A 12,245-nucleotide genomic window follows, 5' to 3' on the forward strand; every position below is an offset into this window, starting at 1 on the left:
CCCCAAAGTGTTAGAGGATTCTCTTTAATGTATTTATTTTGTAATGAGAAAAATCCATCCTTCCAGAGTTGTTCTAAAAGTCTCTGGACCGACTCCACAGGACACACAGTTAAGCATTAAGTGTTTAAGGGTGGTGTAGGGGTGAGAGAAAAGGGAGGAGAGAGGAAGCGGCTGAGGAAAAGGAAGAAAAAGTCAAGGAAAGAGAGAGAAATGGAGCAAGGAGAGAAAGGAAGGAAAGAAATAAATGAAGCCGTTCTCCCCGCCACAGCTAGAGAGGTGCGGTGAGCCGCCGCAGTCCCTGGACCACCTTTCAGATTTCCCCTCTTTCTTTCCTTCATTTCCTGGCTAACCTTAAGTTTAAGCCCCAATAAAACCTGAATTTATGGGGATCAAGGCTGTCACCAGCCTTTCATTACTGTCAGCTTCTCTTCAGTTTCATCTAACTCAGTTTGGGGGCATTTTACAGTGCCTATCGGGCTCAGTCGGGGCACGCTGTATAGTCACCGGCAAGGCGAGCAAAGGCTGTTTTGACACAAGTCAAGACCCAGGTCTTAGAATAGCAACTGTGATCTGAGCCACGTTGCAGAGAAAGGTCTTTGCAAAGCTCCAGCCCCTCGTGTTTGCACCAGGAAAGGCGGGTGCAGGTCACAAGGGTTAGGTTAAACCTTCCTGATATACACTGCGTCCCTGCCCTCTCAGACTTCCAGCAGCACAAGAAGGCTTGCTTTCTGAAAGCCATAAATCAGACCAAGGTCTCCTTGCAAAAGCACAGTAAGATGACAGAACCCCACGAAGCTAAATGTTTCTCCCTAGACATGAGATTTTTATTTATTTTTCTTGGAATGTTAAGCCATGATAGGTGGGTCAATGGGAGTCGTGCATTTTTTTTTCTTCTTTAATGAAAAAAATGTTCTAGCCCCGAATGCCTTGTGCTAAGATTTAAAACCAAATATCACCCAAGTGACTCTTCCTCTTTTGCTTGCCCTTTTCAAAATGTACTAAGTTACTTATTTAGGTCCTGAGAGTTGTATGCACTGTAAATCCATCAGGGCTGAACTTAAAGAAAAAAAAAAAACCCACACAACAGGAGCTGTAAAGCTGCTTTCTATATTGTTTGGACATAATGCTATTCTCAAGTGAAGTCATAAGGGAATAGGGCACTTAAAATGGGGTGTCACATTTCAAGGCAATAAATAGCAGCTTGATTCCACCTCCCAATTGATCCCGCAGTTTACTTATACACAAGGTGGAAAATAAAATACCAAAGGCCCCGTGATTTACTTTGTAGAAACCAGACACTCCACATTAGCTTAAGTGAACGCAAAGGCCCGCGCCCGGCAATGTATTACAGGCTCAGTCCAAATGCAGTTTGGATCAGGATGGTCATTGGCACACACATATCCCTTGCTTTTAGCATCTCAACAGTTAAATGCATTTTAGGCCTCTTTGTGTGTTGCAAAGACATACTCTTCAAACGAGCCCATGATATCAGCCAGCAACAGGTTTTCTCCCTTTCTTGCTTAGCATTGATGGCACTGAACAGCTGGCACCATCTTCCCCTCTCTGCTGGTTAGCCACTGTTTGCCTTTATAATTCCTGTCAGTCTTGGATTTTTTTCTTCTTCTATGGTATCTGTTAATATAAAATAATATAGTATAAACGTTTTTCACTTCATTTATTTGACACTTTAATAGGATATTTCTACTTTGTTTCTAACCGAGATTTTTTGGCCTTCCCTTAGGATAAAGACAAAGTTAACAACAAACACAGTTTACAGGACTCCCTAAAATAGAAACAGGCACATTGTCCAAAACGTCTGAGAATTTTTTCTTGTCTCATTGAACAAATTAAAATTCATCAACATGCATCTATTCACTATAAGAAAACACTTTATTTGCACATGTTAAAAAGATTTTATGTTTTTACAATGAGTACTTTTGAAAAAGATTAAGGCATATAAGGAACAATAGTAGTCAAAAGGTTTTCTGTTTTTAGAAGTATGGAAGAATATATTACCTACTCTACAGGTATACTAAACAATGGTTGCAAAAACAGGACCCATACAGTAGAAAAGTCAGCCTAGGAGCGCAAAGTGCACCTTGTCATTCCCAGTGACATGGATGATCCTGGCTAATATGCTCAGTAGAAGTAAGCCAGGCACTGAACGGGAGATGCTACATAGTCTCCCTTACGTGTAAGTGCAGTTGAAGGTACAGATCTCACAGAAACAGAGAGCACAGAGATGATTATCCGGGAATGTGGAGTGAGCGGTGTTGGCTGAAGACACAAAATGAAGATAGATAGGTAGAATTATGCCGAGCTACTGCACACTGTGGTGACTGTCGTTAATAAGACACCATAGTCAAAAATAGCTAGCAGGAAATTTTAAGTGTTCTCAACCCCAGAGTGATAAGCAACTGAGGAGATTCATTTACTCATTACCATGATTCAACCATTCCATAATACTTATATATATTAAATGTCAGATTGAACCCTGTAACTATATACAATAAGGACAAAGTGAAAAGTTGGGCAAGAGAGATGGCTTAGTGGTTAAGAACTCTCCCTGCATCTGCAAAGTTTGATTCTCGGGACTCTGAGAAGTAGTTCACAATGGCCTTGGTCCTGCTCCAAGGAATCTGATGCTCTCCAGGTTCCAAAGTCATCCGCGCTTGTGCAATGTACATGAACTCATGAAGGCACATCCACATCCACATAAATAAAAATCATACACAAATCTTTTCAAAGGAAGTGAAAGACAACTTACAGGTTGTGACACAGCCTACAGAATGTCACATTTCTGATGAGCGATGTAATTAAGTATAAGGAAAGCTAACAATTCAAAATAAAATAAACCCACTGAAAACATGCACAAAGGAAATGAACAGACATTTCTCCAAAGAAAATACATAAATTGCCAGTAAGTACATGAAAACATTCCCAACTCTTGCCTTTTTGGGAATACACATGTAAAGCATTCAGATGCATTCCCACCATGTGATGGCCATAATAAAAAGATAGTTAACAATAAGAGCTGACAAGGGACTGGGTAATCATTGTTCAGGGAAGTATAAAACGACTGAGGTTTTGTATGACAGCCTAGCAGCTCCACAGACAGCAAAGTGGGCAGAGAAGGCACTTGTGACCCAGCCCTCCTAACCGTAAAGCTGTAAAACCAAGATGGCCTTACCAAGAGTCCAAGCAAGACATTGTTCACTAAAGGACTTCATTTCCAGAAAGTTTTACTAACTTTAAGGAACATATAATTCCTAAGTTATGCAAAAATCTCCAGAAAAGGCTTAAAGTGGATTTCACAGAGAGTTCCAGAAATTAAGACACTCTAATAGTGAACTTACAGAAATCAAATGTTAGAAATAGACATACACACACACACACACACACACACACACACACACACACACACACACAGAGCCACAGCAATAGCCCCAGATCCATGAAGTCATCACTCTACAAAAATAAGAAATTCATCTCCTTCTCTCCTCCTCCTACAAAAGCCAATCCCAAGCATATTCACAACTGAACTGCAAAGGGCAATGCTGTGGACCTTTTGCATGAAGATTTCCTGAAGCTTTGGGGAGAATAAAAAAAGCAAGTTAACAAGATTTTAAACTAAAGAACAAAGCCTGGGGAAAAAAGGTTGATAACTCAGTTCCTCAAAAGACTCTAGAAAGAGAATTAAAAACAAAGTCTTAATGAGATAAGTGGTATGTCTGTGGGGGTGGGGTGGGGGTGAAGTGGGGGTGGGTGAGGATGGGGAATAGATAAGCAGATAATAGAGAGGCAAAAGGGAAGTGTGCTAATTGTTTTTTTGTAACTGTTTCCAGTGTGAAAAAGACAAACATCTCACAGGGAAAATAATTATCTTGGCTGGACCTTTCAAAATGGAATTGTATATTGCTAATAAATGTTTGGAAAATACTGACGATCACAAGAAATCATAAAAATGCCAGTTCAAGATGTTATTTTCCACCAAAGGAACTGGTAAAGTTCTTAAATGTCAGTACATGAGCATTTATGCCTATCTCTGAGTAAAGACTTGGTAGTTTTTTGGGTTTTTGAGGGATTTTTTTCTTGGGTTTTTTGTTTTGTTTTGTTTTGTTTTTTGCTTTGTTTGTTTGTTTGTTTTTGGTTTTTGGTTTATTTGTTTATTTTTTCAAGACAGGGTTTCTCTGTGTAGCCTTGGCTGTCCTGGAACTCACTCTGTAGACCAGGCTGGCCTCGAACTCAGAAATCCGCCTGCCTCCACCTTCCAAGTGCTGGGATTAAAGGCGTGTGCCACCACCACCCGGCCCAAGACTCTGGGAAATAATTTGAGTATGTGATTTGGTAACTTTGAAAAAAATATACTTCACCTGAGGAATGATATTGCAATCCTAAAGGCACTACCTAGAAATGCCCTCACGGTAAACATTAGTGTGGCAATTAACTAACAACATTTACCTTAGCAAAAGCAAAGCAAACATACCAAAGAAATCTGAAGGAACAGAAATATCTGTGGATGGATAGAAGATTGAATATTGACGCATGGGTGTCCAATAAAGGGTGACAGCTACTGTCTGCGTAGCCTCTGATGGAGAAAGTGGGAGATGACGGTGAGGAAATGGTGCTGAAGGAATCTGGTTACAGCTGATTCTCTCAAGTAGAAATCCTTTGGCTCTCAAGCATGCATGACTGTGTCAACTAAAGCCAAAACAGAATGAAAACGTGGCCAAATATGTAAGCATAGGGAGTAGAAAATACACTGCTGATCTATTTCTTAAAAGGCTAGTGATGGCTATTTTAATATTTCTTCTTCCATTGTGTTTTATTTGATCATGTTTCCTAGTCTTAAGAACTCAATATAACTATTTTGAATTTTTAAATATAATCAAGTTGAAAAAGGCTTTAGAAATATCCAGAGATGTATCTCCATAGGTAGAAATAAGAGAGAACCTTAAGGATGCTCCTCTGCAGAAATTCCCAGGTGAACCTGGACAACAGGACAGGAAACAGCTACGGCAATGGCACCATACAGGCTTAATCTGTCACAGGCTCCTAAGGCATGAATTACACTTGACAACCAGCATCAAAAACAGGTGTGTGTCTTTCCTTCAAATGCTATCCATGAGGACAGAATTGAGGTTCTTTAGCTATGACATCACTTTCACAGGACAGCAGTGTTATCTGCTCTGTCCCATGAGGAAGAGGACTGGAAGACGCAGGCACAAAAGGATTCAGCAGTCACATCCCAGAGCTAATTTAGCTGTGCCCCGCTTTCCATAGCCGTTGGTAAAACTTGAACAGTGGAGGTACTGGAACAACAACAACAACAACAACAAAAATGGATTGCTTTTGCTAAAACAACTATTTGAATTTTTCTCACTCCAGAATCTGAACATACACCTGAGATGTTTTGCTGGGGTCTATAACACTCAATCCACTCACGTTGACTTGCTTATTGTCACTTAGGACACAATTAGAATTTGCCAAGTACACAGGCCTTGACATTGACATATATCAGCTCATTTAATGCTGGTGACAACCCAAAGCGGTGGACACTTCATTGATGAAAACACACGTTTTAATGTCATGAAGCTTCACAAAAGCTTCCATTTCTCACAGGTGTCTGAGCTGAGTACGAACTGAGTCTAGTGCCTACTTGCCAGGACTTTAAGCTGTGCTTCAAGAATTGAAAAACTCAACAAAGACAACCTGATTATTTCAGAGGCACAGCCCTGAAGTCCTCAAAGAGTTACGATGCAGTGTTCAGAAAAACCGATGCAGTAGATTTTTACCTGTTTCCACACCTATGACCATCAGAGGACCTAAAGCTTTTCAGGTCAGAGAATCCAACCCCAAAAGGAAATTCATATGTGCATATCAACACACGTAAGGCTGGCACAAGATGCCAGGGTTGTTTCAGCCTCACCAATAGTCCACCACCCCACATGAATTCCTTTCATCAGAAATACCAAGCAGCTATGGAAGGGAACCTTCTTAGATTTGTCAGGAAGGCGGGCGCCTTAGGTTGCAGACATTCACTCTCTGCAAACTGAGAAGCTCAGGGGGGCCTCACCAGCGTTTTAGTGTCTACCAAGGAGGGCTTTGTGTCAGGCTTGTTGGTTGTAAAGCAGGAAATGAGGACAGGAGCATTAATAGCCTTTGTAAACAGCACCTCCAAGACCTTCAATCACCAATTTGAGAGCATTCACCACCCTGGTGGGGGGCGGGAGAGAAGCAGAAAAAGCCAAACAGGAAATGCAACGAGGGGAGATGAAAGCAGATCAATAAAGAGAGAAACATTTGGTTTGAAGTTTTGCCTTTAAAATCATGGGAGCCCCCTGGCCACCCCTTCCAGAAAGTAATTTGGGGCATTACTGCAGGTCTGGCCCTGAGGTGTAATTGTCCCAGATTTCAGCCACCCAGAGATTTAGAATTCCAGGGTTTGTGCAAAGAATTCAGTTTGGGGATGTAGATTTATGACCAAGTCTTAAGTGGATTTTAAAAGGAGATTTACCTAGTGTTAGAATTAAAAACCATGGATTTCATTTTTCCTTGTCTGTCAAACTAAAGAAGTAGAAGGAATATTTTTTGGGTAGGACCTGTTTTTGCAAAACATAATGCTAGGTTGTAGATACCCATCATAAGATGGCTTTTAAAATGGGTAGACTTTCCAGAGCCAAGAGTGAGTCTCTCGGAGCCCTGAGATGGACCCAGTGTTCCCTGTGATTCTCTGGATCATTCTGAATCCAACAATTTCACATTTTCTCCACCCAAGAAAACACAAAGTATGGTGTATGATACTCAGAAACACTGGGACTCTTGAAAATCCAGCAGTGCGAAGCCTGGAGGAAAGTGAGTCCTCTTGGGAGTGCAGTCACAAAGGCAAACACCAATATACTGTGTCTCAGGAGGTTCGCTTTCGTAAGACATGCAGTTTGTTTTTGATATCTTGAAGTGGATGCTCACTTCATGATCGTGGTGTTTCTTTCTGGTTTGCAGATATCAAAACAGAGAGTAGAGGAAATTCTAGAAGGAAGGCAAATAAATTGCAAGTGTAGAAGATAAGAAGAGAGGAATAAGATTTAATTCCATGATAGAGGGGCCATGGGGTGTGAGAAAATGGTCCATTGCAATCCCAATTCAGAGTGGATTCCCAGCTTCTCACACATAGAGACCTCCCCCGTTCACCAGTTGGGAGCATCTGTAGGCAAAGTGTAAATGTGATAAGAACTACAGATACATTTTCAAATTGAGTCTTGTAGGTTGAGCTCAAGGACCAAAACACCTTGTCTTCTAGTCTTAGTGTGCCAGCTGTGTTTGAAAGTAAAGACCTGTCTCTTACAACTATCACTTGGCAGAAAGAAGCACACCTATTACTTCAAATAGAGATTCCTTCTCTCATTATGGTCTTTAAACATTTGCATTGATTCTGTCCATGAAGCTCTCAAAACTCAGTGAACATGGAGTACACAGAAATCTTTCTTCTCCTCCACACTCTTTTCTTCCTTCTCTCTTTTGTCATAAATGCACATTTCTGGGCAGGAACTAAAGCTGGCATTAGATTTGAGGCACACAGTTCTGTTCTCCACTCCTTTGGTTTGGTTCCATTATTCTCTTTCTTCTTTAGATCTGAGAGGATGGGAGATGGACATATTAGAACAGATGCTTCGTGGCATCTAAGCCACTCACCCCTTCTAGATTTGCAAGTATTAATTTTGAAGCTATACTCTAAAAGGCTTCCCTTCCTTGCTTCACATTCCTGAAGTTATACTCTAAAAGACTTCCCCTCCTTGCTTCATATTCTGTTGCTTTGGCCATCATTTCTATGGTCACCAGCTCACAGAGCAGTCGCTATCACTATAAACCACAGAGTCTTGGGTCAGCTCGAGGGCCTTCAGCTTCAGTGAGGCCTGCATGTCACACCTGAGTGTACATCTGCGGCAGGGGTGGGGTGGGGGGTGGGGTGGGACTTGAAGATCTGTCTGACCAAACCCCATTGAGCAATTTCTCAATTTGAGTAGCACTTTGGGTTTTCCTGAGAAGTTCTAAAAGTCATCACTGTCCAACCCTCATTATAGCCATGAAAACCAATGGTCTGGTGTCTCTGTGCATCAAGACTTGCAGAAGTTCCATAGTCAATTCTACTTCACAGCAAAGCCTCTCAACTGTGAATTAAATGTCTTCATCTTTTTTCCCTAGTTTTGGATGGTTTTTCCTGCTCCATTGACCTAAGTCATGGATTTCCCAAATATGGAAACATTTCAATGCACAGTATTTTGGCAAGTTTCTGAGACAGAGAATTTTAATAGTTATCAAATGACGCCCTTTTTCATTCCCAGCTTCTAGCATTATTTATAGGGACAGCACCTCAGCACCTATGACATTTTTTTTTTTTCATGATGGGTACCCATGTCCAGAAGGTATACCAACCTTATGCTTATAGTCAAGCCAGTGTCTTAACAAACAAAACAAAACAAAACAAACCCAAAAAACCAAACCAAACCAAACCAAACCAACAATAACAACAAAACAAAACTGTGTTCTCTGGTTTCCTGAAGTCTATATCAAAACCAAACTTCTCAAATATTGTGATGGGATTTTACATCAACAGAGGACTCCTTCCCTGCTGTGGCTCAGCACCTCGCTCTGTGGTGTCTGATGGCACCTTTGTGAGAAGCCACCTTCCTTGTCAGCCTGCAATTAAATCAGTGCCAAAAGCCTTCTGTTCAGAACACCTCTACATGGTGTTTTAAAAGATGACTGCTCAAGCTTGGAAGGGAGTGGGGTGGGGATGTGAGGTTCACTGGGAGGGAATTCCACAGGAAAAGGCACCAGCAGATACCTCAGGTCTACTCTCTATCCTCAAACGTTCTTCTTGATACCAGGGGCAAAGTGGCCTTAACAGTCAGAGGCAAAGTATCTCTTACACCGTAAAACACTGTTCTGGGTAAACATGGAGAGGTTTACTAGAGGGAGTGTTAAACCTCCCAGAAAGATTAGATAATGACTCCCCAGCAGGGGCGGCCTCAGACTTCTTTGCCCAGGAACTGAAGAAAATCTGTGCATGAATTGATTTAAACAGCCACCAGGAAGCCCTTCCCGTGAAGCAAGTATGAGACGCAGAGGAGCAAAAAGGATCAAGAAGAGCAGGTACAGCTGTGAGATTTGACTTGGCCTGCCCCAGATGGCTTACAGACCCAAGAGAGCGCAGTAAACAGCAGCAAACCCAGGGGCGAGAATGCAGGAGAAATTGCAAGTGAGAGACACCTCAGACATAATTAATAGTAGAAAGAAAGACTTGCTCTATGGCACATACTCAGAGGGACTTGAGGGGTAAGCAAGGTGGGAAAAGCAGTACTGTGCTCTTGAAAAATGCTGTGGCTCAGCATTTGCTGAGGAGTCAGATATGCTCCCGTTACTGATGCTCTGGTAGATGAGGTGGCTAGGGACTTGACTTTTGGATTGCCTGAGCTTCTGTGGCCTGTGAGCACACCTACATCCAACTCTGTCACCCTTTGCAGGTACAGACTCACCTCATGCCCCATGTAGGAGGGAATACCCATCCTTCACGACAGGGAGGGCGTTGGTGCTGTCTTAGGTGTTGGGCTTAATAAAACGATGGTATAATGCGACATAATGTGGCGGGTACTGGAACAACTTGATGGCCTGGGCAAGGAGGTCTCCTAAACAATCAAGCCATGAGACCATGTGGGAACAGAGAGAGAGAGAGAGAGAGAGAGAGAGAGAGAGAGAGAGAGAGAGAATATGCTAACAAGGGGGCTTATTATATGCCTGGCTAGTATTTGAGAGGCAAGAGGTAAAAGCAATTAGGTGGAACCCAGCAAGAAATGTCTGTAAGCCAACAGTAGGTCTTCACAGTGATTGCACTCATCTTGGATTAGACACTTCCAGTTATGGCCTTTGAAATTTCAGGGATAATGAGAGTGACCATATGTCTGTGAGAGATGTGGTCACCAAAGCATGAGGAGAGAGGAAGGGATGCAGATTCCTCAGAGTCTTTGGAAGACCACATCTATAACATGGGAGTCTGTGGTCATGCCATGCTTTTCAGACTTCTGGTGACATACAGTGGGCAGCTCTTGGGGATACTGCACAGCCAGGGATGAGTTGGGGATGTTGTATATAGAGTGCCAAAAGTCCAAGATTTTATATAAAACTTTACTGTATCAATGGCATATTACAATCTCATCTGTGGAAGATAAGATTTTAGGATTCCTTATTAAGAAAGGATTAAGATTCTCCCAAGTGGCTGCAGTGTCTTAACCAGTGTCTTAACTGAACAAGACTGCTGAAGTCACAGAATCCTAAAGCTCATCTGTGTGACATACTATCGGCAAGTTACTGTCAGTACACAACTGGTACTGTGTACCACTGAGGGCCTAAAGCCAACTGAGGTAGTTTGACTAGGCTAAGAGGTACCAATGGGAGCTGAAGACTGTATTTATGATGGGTTCATAGGACTTTCAAAGACTCCAGTGTGTTTGTAACCTTGAGCCTAGGAACCCCTCAACTTTCCAAGGTGGGGAGTAGAGAGGGCAGAGGGAGTGTCACTATGCAATAACATCTCAGTGGTATCCAAAGAAAGAAGCTGGCCTAAGAAATGTTTAGAGTGGTTGCACATTATGATAATTCAAAACAAATCATAATTTCTTATCTTGAATTATGAAACAGAATTCAGGATGAAGTTGCATCCATGAATCGGGTTTATTTATAATAAGTGTGTCTAGTCAAAATAAGAGACCTACTTAACATTATAATTAGAACTGATACATATCTAGTTGAAAAACTATCCAGTACCTAAAATACTTCCACAGGAGATGGCTACATACTTTGGCACAAGATCTCTCTGTCCCTTCCAAAACATTTCATTTTTTTTTCTTCTGAAGGGAGGCTGCACATTTTCCCACAATATCATATCAAACAAGAGGGTAGTATTATGCATTCAATGAGGCCCAGGCCCCGGCAGTCCCAGCATCAAATACACTTGTGTTGTAAGCTGAGCGCCAAGGAAACATTTATTTATTTAAAATAATTTTGCCCATAAGTTAGATAAACAGTAATATTTCACTTCACAGTGTTTCAAGACAGCCCAGCAGACAGAAATCCTACAGACAACCTTATGATCCTTCTTACATCCGCAGACAGATTTCATTAATTTTTTTTCTTTGAAGTCAGATATCTACTGAGGATTTAACACTTGACCTAGTTAACTTGGACTTGGGCTATAGATACCAATTATAGAGAAGCCATACAGACCCCTTTTAGCATGTCCATTATTTTCTCTAGAAATTTGGCCAAGTGCTTTGCAATAGTGGGAGCTCCTTGGGCTGGAAAGACAGCTCAGTTGTTAAGAGCATGTGTCCACTATGCAGAAATAGTCTAGTACCAGCATCAACAGTAGGCCCACAGCCATCTGTAACTTCATTTCCAGAGGATCTAATGTCCTCTTTTGAGCACTTCCAGGAAAACTTATGAAGACCTTGACCCAGAGCAGTGGTTACAGAATATGACTTTATTACTCAGTGGTATCAATTTCAGCGGACTTGAAAATCTGGCCAGCGGATGAGCAGGTATGTTCTAGCAAGTTCTCCAGTTGATTCGGGTGTGAGTAATGTCCTGTGAATCACAGGACTTTAGTATGTAAGGTGAGAACTCAACTGTGGGTTCTCTGGAGAAAGCCAGTGCTCCGGTGATACTCTGCTCCCATCATTGTGGGAATGCCGGCTAGGTCTCAGGTGAGAGCCTTTGCAGGGCAGGCTCTCTGCAGGTAGAGGGGGAGAGAACCCGGTCCTATCTCCTGCCTCTGGAGAATAACCACCCTGAGCAGGGAGTCTGTCAAAGCAGGAACTTGTTTTATTGGATCGATCTTCTCTTTATAAAGGGCTGAGAGAGGAGGTGGAGTTTTCTGCTGAGATGGGATGACTTAGGGGGAGGGGAAAGATGATGAAGGGTATGGCATGACTAACAGAGCCAACAGTTACTCTATGTCAGCAGGAGCTAGGCAAAGGCAGGCTTAAGCAGGTTGTGCTGAGTCAGTCCAGTACGGAAATGACTAAGACAGTTTATAGAACTCAAGCCAGGCTCGGGTTTGTCCTCAAGGCCCAAACCAGGGTCGAATAGGGCCCAATAAGCCTTTCCAAGACACAGTGGAGGAGAGACATGTGTACAGACTCAGAGTCTCCCCTGTTGTCCATGTACCCTGAGGGCAGGTGTGTTCTTAA

The sequence above is a fragment of the Mastomys coucha genome, unplaced genomic scaffold (genome assembly GCF_008632895.1).
Source record: "Mastomys coucha isolate ucsf_1 unplaced genomic scaffold, UCSF_Mcou_1 pScaffold22, whole genome shotgun sequence".
In the NCBI taxonomy this organism is placed as follows: domain Eukaryota; kingdom Metazoa; phylum Chordata; class Mammalia; order Rodentia; family Muridae; genus Mastomys; species Mastomys coucha.